The following is a 9,270-nucleotide window of genomic DNA, read 5'->3' on the forward strand; positions in this document are numbered from 1 at the left end:
CATTTGTGTACTGCACCCTTGCAGCTTGCTACCCACAGCCTGCAAGCTACCTTACAAGATTAGCTAGTGAGGAAAACAACTCCAGATGCCTTATTCCTGATTTCTTTTTTCTTGGTGCTTTCCAACTATAAATATCTAAATCTATTCCTAAGTACTAGCATATAGATCCCAGGCCTCCTGCCCCTCCCTGAAGATTGCCAACCACAGGACTTTCCAGGTTTGTGAGTCAATTTCATCACAGAATGTTTGCCTTACCTGGGACTTTCCAGAAGATTTTAGTCAAGTGATTTTAGACCACCTCGTAGAAACTCATATAAGATGGCACCAACCAATAAGAAGTGAGATATGTCCATATTTAAATTTAGTAACTATGAAAATACTATAAAAGAGCTGATATGCCTGTCAGTTTTGTCCTTTGTAACTGAAAAGCTAAAAAAAGATCATGATCAGAACTCTGTGCTTCAGTTTCTCTTTGTCACAGATTTTTATATGTTGGTTGGTAACTCATATGGTACTTGAATGAGGGACTTCAGCCCCCAAGAGCACCCTCCAGGTAATGGAAGTTGGACTCTTCCTTGGTTTTAACCCAAATTCTTCTGAGTTAAGATAAGGGAAACTTTATATTGCTGGGAAAACTCTTTTAAAGTTCCCAGTTGGGGAACTCCCACAGTCCTTTAAAAGCCCTTAGGAACACAGCCTTCAAGCCCCTTCAAGAATAGAGTAGTCCATCCCATTGGGGAGGCTTTATAGTTTCAGAAGTGACAGAGTGTAGAAGCTAGCAGAAACTTAATTCTTACTAATTCTCATAGGATAAGCAGCTCTTTTTTTGTTTTGTTTTCTCTAATTTCTTTCTATGATTTGGTCTGTCAATTGCAGAAAGTTTCTTCTTAGTGACAGTGAGAAAAGAAGACTGCCACTGGGTATTTAAGAATGGATTTTGTGAGCTGATATTAGGGCAAAAAGTTCAACTGATAAATTATATGAAATCTCATATGGGTACCTACTCTGGTCCAAAGAAGGGATTTCTCAGTTACTACAAACTAAAACTTTGTGGTTGCTCTTAAATGTTTTGAGTAAACTGATTAGAGATAAGAAAGAAAAAAAACCTTAACAAGTACATGTGCGGGTCTGTTTATCTGTGTGTGTTTCTTGATCATTAAACTAAACTTTTACTGTGGTCTGGTGAACAAAAGGAAAATGGTATGAAAAGTAAAACCTTTCTGTAGGACTTGAGAAAGTCTTCCAAAAAAAGGATACTTTTCTCTGCCTTTCTGGTTTTGGCAAAACTGTGGGTGGGGTAGGCAGACAAGACACAGATAAGAAGGCAGCAATCTTTGTTTCCCATTGCAGAAAAAATTTAAGAGATATCATAAACTAGGGATCAGAGGTTGTTTCCTATAAATCTCCAAACTGAGGTTCCCTTGTTTCTGTAAAATTTGCTTTCATCACCCTTTCCCCAGAGAGTGTTCACTAATTAGTGAAAGCAAACTGGAGCTAGTGAATTCTCACAGTTTGCAGTATGACCATGGCCAAGAATAAAACTTGTCTTAAAATTTTGAAGCAACTGGAAAGTAAGTAGAAACTTTGTAAACTTGTGTTGAAATTGCATTTCGGTAGAAGTCTATAATAACTTAGGGTAAGAATTATTGAAGATAGAATTAAATAAGAACTTAGCATTAAAGGGGAATATAGGAGTCAATTAGGCATGTGCTCACCCATTAAGGAAAGTGCTTAGATCAGGAAAGATCAAATTAAAAATTTACAAATATTAGTGCAAAATATAGAAAGCAATTTTTTCAAATTATTTCATTATCTAAACAATATTTCAAATATTCAATGAGTTCTTTTACTCATTGACTTGGGCAATAAAACAAATAAACATTTTAAAGAAAACAATTAGGAAGCTTATGATATAGAACAAATACTTGTCACTTGGAATTGCATTCTTAAATTTTCCAAAGCAGAGACTTATAAAACAAATCACAATACTTTGAGGGAAAGCAATCTGTTTTACTCTCAAAGAGCTAGTAAAATTGACATGTTTATTTAAAAGTTTGAAAAAAAGTGTATAAGTATACTAGTATATGTAAGTCTAAGCTACCATTGTTTAATTTGCATTTATTTTAATTAGAGTCAATATGATGTTTACTATTCATTATATCTCAGTAATTATAGTCACAGCATCACTTTTCAATTTGTAGAGTTAAGGAACTTAATAATATATATTTAGAACAGTGAATTTTTTAAAAAAATATTAAAGCACAAAGTGAAAATAATGGATTTGGGGGAAAATTTATTTAAATATTATCATTAGAGAGTATAAATCTGAATTTGATCTTGTCAAAATTTTGTTTTGAAACGAAATTATAATTATGTATGTCAGAGAATTCAATCAGTCTTCTTTACATGTAAAGGAGATAATAAGTAATAGTACCACCTCCCAGGGTTGTTGGAGAAATAAAATTATTCTACAGTGTTTAGCCTAGTGAGCACTATATAAATGTTGACTATTGTTATTGGATTTGGGATTAAATGATATATCATGAATTGTAAGGGGTTTGGAACTCTCAGGTTATCAGGGTCATGGTGTCCTCTGAAGAAATCTCTTGGGACATCATGTCCTTGCATGACTTACATGATGGACCACCCTTATACAATAACCAACCTTCACAATTATCTTGAGCAAGAGCAACAACAGGCAAGCATGTAAGCTCAGCGCACAGTGTATATGAGCTTGTTGCATGCATGGAAAGTAGAATGCCTATATTCTGAGCTAGCTGAGAATAAACGGAGTGCATACCATCCTTGCTCCTGCCTCATTCATTCCCACCTGGAAGAAAGATCTCATGCAGGCATAGATCTTTGTAGGACTCAACATTTTGGCGCCCAACGTGGGCTTTAAAAATAAATATTAAAAATTATTTTTGCATGCAACTGGGAAATAAGCTGTACAGGCAATGGGATATGGAACTCTATTTTGCCCTACAGGAACATAGAAGGGAGGGGAATAGACAAAGAGGGTGATAGAAGGGAGGATAGACTGGAGGAAGGGGTGGATGGAGTGAATGCTGTCCTGGGTTGGGGGGTGGGGAGAGATGTGGAGAAAATTTTAAATTCAAATTCTTGTGGAAATGAATGTTGAAAACTGAAAAATAAATTATATTTAAAAGAACTGAGTGTATTAACAGTCTTTCAAAAATTTTAATAATGAAGTGTCTTTTCCTTTTTGTAGGACTCAATAAAAGGTTTGAAAGCCCACCCAATGTGGGTTGTAATTTAAATTTGTAACTGTGGTTAGGTGGGTAAAATTGCAATATCTTATCTTTGCTATTAAAGAACTTACATTGTAAAAGTCTAAAACAGTGAAAGGTTATTTTGAAATTGACAGAATTTAGCTGTTTTATATCTTATGAATTGACTGCAAAAAGATAGCAAGATTATTTTAAAACTACTCAGTATTCAATGAGTTGTATTTTCCTCTAAACTAGTCTCCTAAGGGAAAAGATTTTAGTGTTACTATACATTACTTCCCTATAATGTAAGTTAGCAAGTGATTAAAAAAATAATGGAGAAATCCAAAACTAAATATTCTAAAGTATCACAAAAAGCAGGACTCTGAAATTCTTTAAAGTGGTCTTTGTTTATTAAAGGAAAAAAACCTGGCATTTTATAAGTCAACTATTATTACTTCTTTAGTTGATTGCAATTACTACATATTTAGAATTCTATACTGGGTTTAGAAATCACTGGATATGATTAATAAAACACCAGAGACAAGATAAATGATTGGTCCTGCAACATTATTTTAAAATCTATTCTATTGAGCTGTTTTCTTTTAATTACTAAGAACTTTCATGTTTGAAATGCATTCTACTAGGATAGCATTTAATGAGATATTTTTGTTTTAAATTAAGAAAATAATAATAAAGATAAATGACTTACCTTTAGATGAAAGGTGAGAAAGATGTTTGTGAGTGAGATTCCTTAGCATTTCCTACTCCAATTAAGTTGAAAAATTTTACCAGCTCTGTTGACAGCAAGTTGTGAAACTCTTAGGTGCTCCTATTTAAGAAACTGAGAGTTCTCCTAGTCAAAGTACAAAAATTTACAAGTTAAAATTTAAATAAGTGTATTTCATCTGAGACCATTCAGAAAATCATTTAATGATATCTGTTAATAATTAGTAGGTAGTGAAGATACATTTTTGAACCGATTAACTGTATGAACTATATGTGTGAGCTAGTTTTCACTGTATCTCCAGAACGTGTTATTTGTGTGCTTGTCCAATTTATGGAACATTTAGCAATCTTATCTCTCGACTATTTCCTGTGGTAGTCACCATTCACTTTATATCTCATGTGAACATCTAAACATTGATTTCATATGTATGCCGAAGTCTGGTCACAATGAAGTCTCCCTTCAACTCACTTCATGGCTTAAAGCTTTTCCTTGAACTCCTATTGGCAGGCTGTACTCAAGCTCACCTAGAATGACCAGAGGTACTTCCCTTTCTTTTATGCTATCTACAAGTCAAACCAAGGGGTGAGTTGTATTTTTAAATATTGAAATCTATTATAAGTCTCTTCGGAGTGAATTTTTGTCTCTAACAAATAAACAGAATATATGAAAACTCTATCTGTTAATCAACACTATAAATTTGAACCAATACTGTCAATTATTGTTGTTACAAGGATACAATAATTATATCTTACCTTCACATAATTTTAATGAAGTTTTGCTATTTAAGGTAAAACTTGTGAGACTTTGGCTTTTTGAATAATACATTGTTTTCCCCCAATTACATGTAAAAAACGATTTTTAACATATATTGTGATTTGGTTGTTTTTTTTAAGTTTTGATTTCCAAATTCTCTTTTTCCCTCTTTTCTCTTCCCCTTTCCTAAAATGGCAAAAAATCTCATATTGCTGATACATGTGTAGTCATGTACAACATTTCCATATTAGTCATTTTGTGCAAGAAGACAGAGAGAGAGAGAGAGAGAGAGAGAGAGAGAATTAAAAAGAGAGAGAGAGAGAGAGAGAGATGAAGGGAGGTAAGAAATGCAAATAGTATGCTTCAGACATCAGTTCTTCTTCTTGAGGTGGATAGTATTTTTCATCTCAAGTCCTTTGGGATTGTCTTGGATCATTGCATTGCTGAGAACAAGTCATTCATAGTTCTTTGTACAATACCTCTATGTAAAATGTTCTCCTGCTACTGCTCACTTCACTGTATCCGTTCATGCCTTTCCAGGTCTTTCTGAAATCATTCTGTCATTTCTTATAGCACAAAAATATTCTATTACAATCACATGCAACAACTTGTTGAACCTTTGTACCAATTTATGGGTACCATTTCAGTTTCTAATTCTTAGCTACCACAAAAAAGAGCTACTACAAATATTTTTGTGTAAATAGAACCATTTCCTTTTCTTTCATCTCTTTGCAATATGGACCTAAAAGTTGTATTGCTAGATCAAAGATTCAGTTTTATAATCCTTTGGGGGTAGTTCCAACTTGCTTGCCAAAATGGTTGGATTGGTTCACAATTCTACTAACAGTGCATTATTATAACAGTTTTCCCACATCCCCTCCAATATTTATCATTTTCCTTTATTTATCATACTAGCCAATTCGATAGATGTGAGGTAGTACTTTAGAATTGTTTTAATTTGCATTTGAGACTTCAATATTTATAGTTCTGATTTATTTTTTAAATTTCACATGTACTTATAAGGTCTCAAAGACAATAATCCACCACTTCAGGAGCTGTCATTTCCTGCAGTCTAAAGACTAGTTACAGGTTACAGGTGAATGTGTACCCTTGGGAGAAGGTTGAGAGGGTGACCTTGCAAAGGTGCAGGTAGGATCCTCCTGCAACTGTGCAACAAAAGATTTGCTATAAAAGATTTACTCTGCTTGTTGGTTTTGTCCTTGGTTACTGAAGAGTACTGAATCCTTTTCACTGACAATTGCTAGCCTTGCTAATAAATTGATTATGCTTGAAACTCTGTGTCTCAGTTTACCTTTATTGAATATTTTTATTACTTTCCTGGGTTTATTTCACTTGACCATACTTTTATTACAAAGGAGGATTTATTTTTGGAAGGAGCAAGTATTGCTTGAGGTTAATTATTGGTAGCTATTGGTAGTAATTGGTAGCTATTGTTAGGATAGTTATTGGCAATAAAAATCAGTAACTATATAATTATATAATAATGCAAAGGAAAGGAGAAAAGAAATGCAAATATGTCATCAAACTATAAAATACATGGAACTTCCAGAAGCCAAGATGGTGGAGTGATCAGTAATTGCTATCTTCCTCCCCTTGTTGACCTTGAGGGGCCCAGAGAATATTTCCCCAGGAAAAATCCTGGATCAGTGGGATCAGCCTAAGGGGTAAACAGTCTCTCAGGCTGTAAGGCTAGGAAAACAGCTAAGGAGGGTGCCTCTTGCTGTGGCTAAAGAGGGCCAGTGCAGGAACAGAGCTTACCCAGATAGCCCCACCTCAGCAAACCTGGAGGAGATCCTGAGCCCCAGGGGCATGGAGCCCCTCAACTGCCAACACCAGGATCCCAGGCTTGCTTCAGCACCCCAGGGGAATTGGGAAGACACTAGCACAGATGGAATCATCAACCATTGAGCTTGCCTATACTGTAGCTCAGCAGAGGAGACCTTCTGTGGTCAGTTCACCCCTCTGCCACACTTAACACAGCTAACTCCAGGGTAACTCTAGAGAAACTCAGAAGGACTTCATCTGGCCTGTGCTTTGGCACATCAGCCAGTTCAGCACCAGGTAAGTTGCAGTATTTTAGCTTCTAAATGAAAGAACCAGAGGCTACAACACACAAAGTCTCAAGTTCTAGGTACAAGAATTGTGAGGAAAAGCCCCCATACCCAGAGATCTACTTTAAAAGCCAGGAAAAGGGTGATCATCATGAGAAAGAAGCAAAGCAGAAAAGATCATAGAATCTTTCTGTGGGGACAAGGACCGAAACACGAACACCAAAGAGGTCAGCATTTAGACTGTGTTCCCATCTGAAACTTCAGAACGGAATATGAACTGATCTGAAGCACAAAGAGCACTTGTGGAAGAGCTAAGGAAGGATTTTAAAAGTCATATTAGAGAAATAGAAGAAAAACTGGTCAATGGTTTTAAAAATATGAAAAAAAGAAATGACAGAAGAATTTAAAAAGAAAATTGGATAAATGGAAAAGGAAGTACAAAACCTAGCTGGAGAAAATAACTCTTTAAAAGGAACAATTGAACAGATGGAAAACGAGATGCAAAAGTTAACTGAAGAAAACAATCTGATAAAAATTAGAATCAGGGGAATAGAAGTTAATGACTCTATGAGAAATCAAGAATCAGTCAAACAGAATCTAAAGAAGGAAAAGATAGGAGAAAAAGTAAAACATCTAATTGGAAAAACAACTGACCTGGAAAATAGATCCAGGAGAGAAAAAAATCTAAGGATTATTGGTCTACCAGAAAGCCATGATGAAACAAAAAGCCTGGACAATATCTTCCAAGAAATCATCAAGGAAAACTGTCCAGAAGTTCTAGATCCAGAGGGTAAAATAGTCATCAAAAGAATACACTGTTCACCTCCTAAAAAGTGATCTCAAGCCAAAAACACCAAAGAATATAGTTGCCAAATTCTAGAACTATCAAGTGAATAAGAAAATACTACAGGCAGCCAGAAAAAAAAAAATTCAAATATTGAGGAGCTACAGTCAGGATCACACAGGACCTTGCAGCTTCTACTTTAAAAGACTGAAGGGATTGCAATATGATATTCTGTAAGGCAAAGGAGCTGGGACTACAACCAAGGACCAATTACCCAGCAAAATTGAGCATAATATTTCAGGCAAGGAGATGGACATTCAATGAAATAAGGGATTTCCAGACCTTTCTGAAGGAAAGGCCAGAGCTCAACAGAAAATTTGATCTTCAAACACAGGTCTCAAGAGAGGCATAAAAAGGTAAACAGGGGGATAAAAACTTTTATTCAATATGGGCAAACTGTTTACATCCCTGTAAGGGAAGATGATACTGGGTAATCTTGAGAATTGTATATTTACTATGATATATAAAAGGGATATACATAAATAGAGGAAGTGATTAGAAAATAAATGATATCATGATAAAAATGTGATTCAAGGATTGGAAAGGAGTATAATGGGAGATGTCAAAAGGAGGAAGCAGAAAAAGGTAAATAGTATCACAGTCAGAGGCATGAAAATATATGACAGGAGAGGAAAAGAGGTGAGGGAGATGAGCATTGTTTGCTAGTTACTCTCATCTAACTGGGTTCAAGGAGGGATCAATAAACTCAGCTAAGTATAGAAATATAACTAGCTCTATAGGGAGTAGGAGGGGAAGGGGGAAAGAAAAGGTAGGGGAGGTGAAAAGGGGGGGAAGCAGTAGTAAGGGAAAAGGGGAGTAAAAGGGAGCATAGCTGAAAGAAGTGAGGGAAGACTGAGGGAGGTAGTGGTCAAAAATTAAAACTCAATTGTGGAGGGGAAGGGAGAAGGGAGAATTTAAAAGCATAAATGGGAAGAGAAGAGGATGGAGGGAAAGACACAAATAGTAATCACAACTGTGAATGTGAATGGGATGATCTCTGCCATAAAACAGAGATGGATAGCAGAATAGATTAAAAACCATAATCCAATATTATGTTATTTACGAGAAACACATTTGAAATGGGGGCATACACATAGGGTAAAGGTACAGGTTGGAACAGAACATATCAATCTTCAGCTGATGTAAAAAAAGCACGTGTCACAGTCCTAATCTGAGATAAGCAAAAGTAGAAATAGATCTAATCAAAAGAGATATGGAAGGAAACTATATCCTGCTAAAAGGCAACATAGACAACAAAGCAATTTCATTACTAACTATATATGCTCATAGTAGTATAGCATAAAAATTCTTAGAGGAGGAGCTCAGGGAGTTACAGGAAGAAATAGAAAGCAAAACTATACTAGTGGGGGACCTCAACCTCCCCCTGTCTAAACTTGATAAATCTAACCTAAAAATAAACAAGAAAGAAGTTCAGGAGGTAAATAAAACTCTGCATAAGGTAGATATGATAGATCTCTGGAAAAAAAGTGAATGGTTATAGAAAAGGTATATACCTTTTTCTCAGTGGTACATGGCACATATAGGGGCAGCTAGGTGGTGCAGCGGACAGAGCACCAGTGCAGGAGTCAGGAGGACCTGAGTTCAAATCTCACCTCAGATACTTGACGCTCGCTAGTTGTG

At 35.6% G+C, this 9,270-nt stretch overlaps 1 protein-coding gene across 1 annotated transcript in view; it reads right to left on the reverse strand.

The window, feature by feature from the left end:
- LOC140506856 (arylsulfatase F-like) overlaps nucleotides 1-4,081 on the reverse strand; it is a 56,591-nt gene extending 52,510 nt beyond the window's left edge. Inside the window, exon 1 of the mRNA XM_072614469.1 lies at nucleotides 3,943-4,081. The gene's annotated coding sequence lies outside the window, so the exon portion shown is untranslated. The remainder of the gene's footprint in view (nucleotides 1-3,942) is intronic.
- Nucleotides 4,082-9,270: the final 5,189 nt, after the last annotated feature.

Source organism: Notamacropus eugenii, chromosome 5 (assembly GCF_028372415.1).
Source record: "Notamacropus eugenii isolate mMacEug1 chromosome 5, mMacEug1.pri_v2, whole genome shotgun sequence".
In the NCBI taxonomy this organism is placed as follows: domain Eukaryota; kingdom Metazoa; phylum Chordata; class Mammalia; order Diprotodontia; family Macropodidae; genus Notamacropus; species Notamacropus eugenii.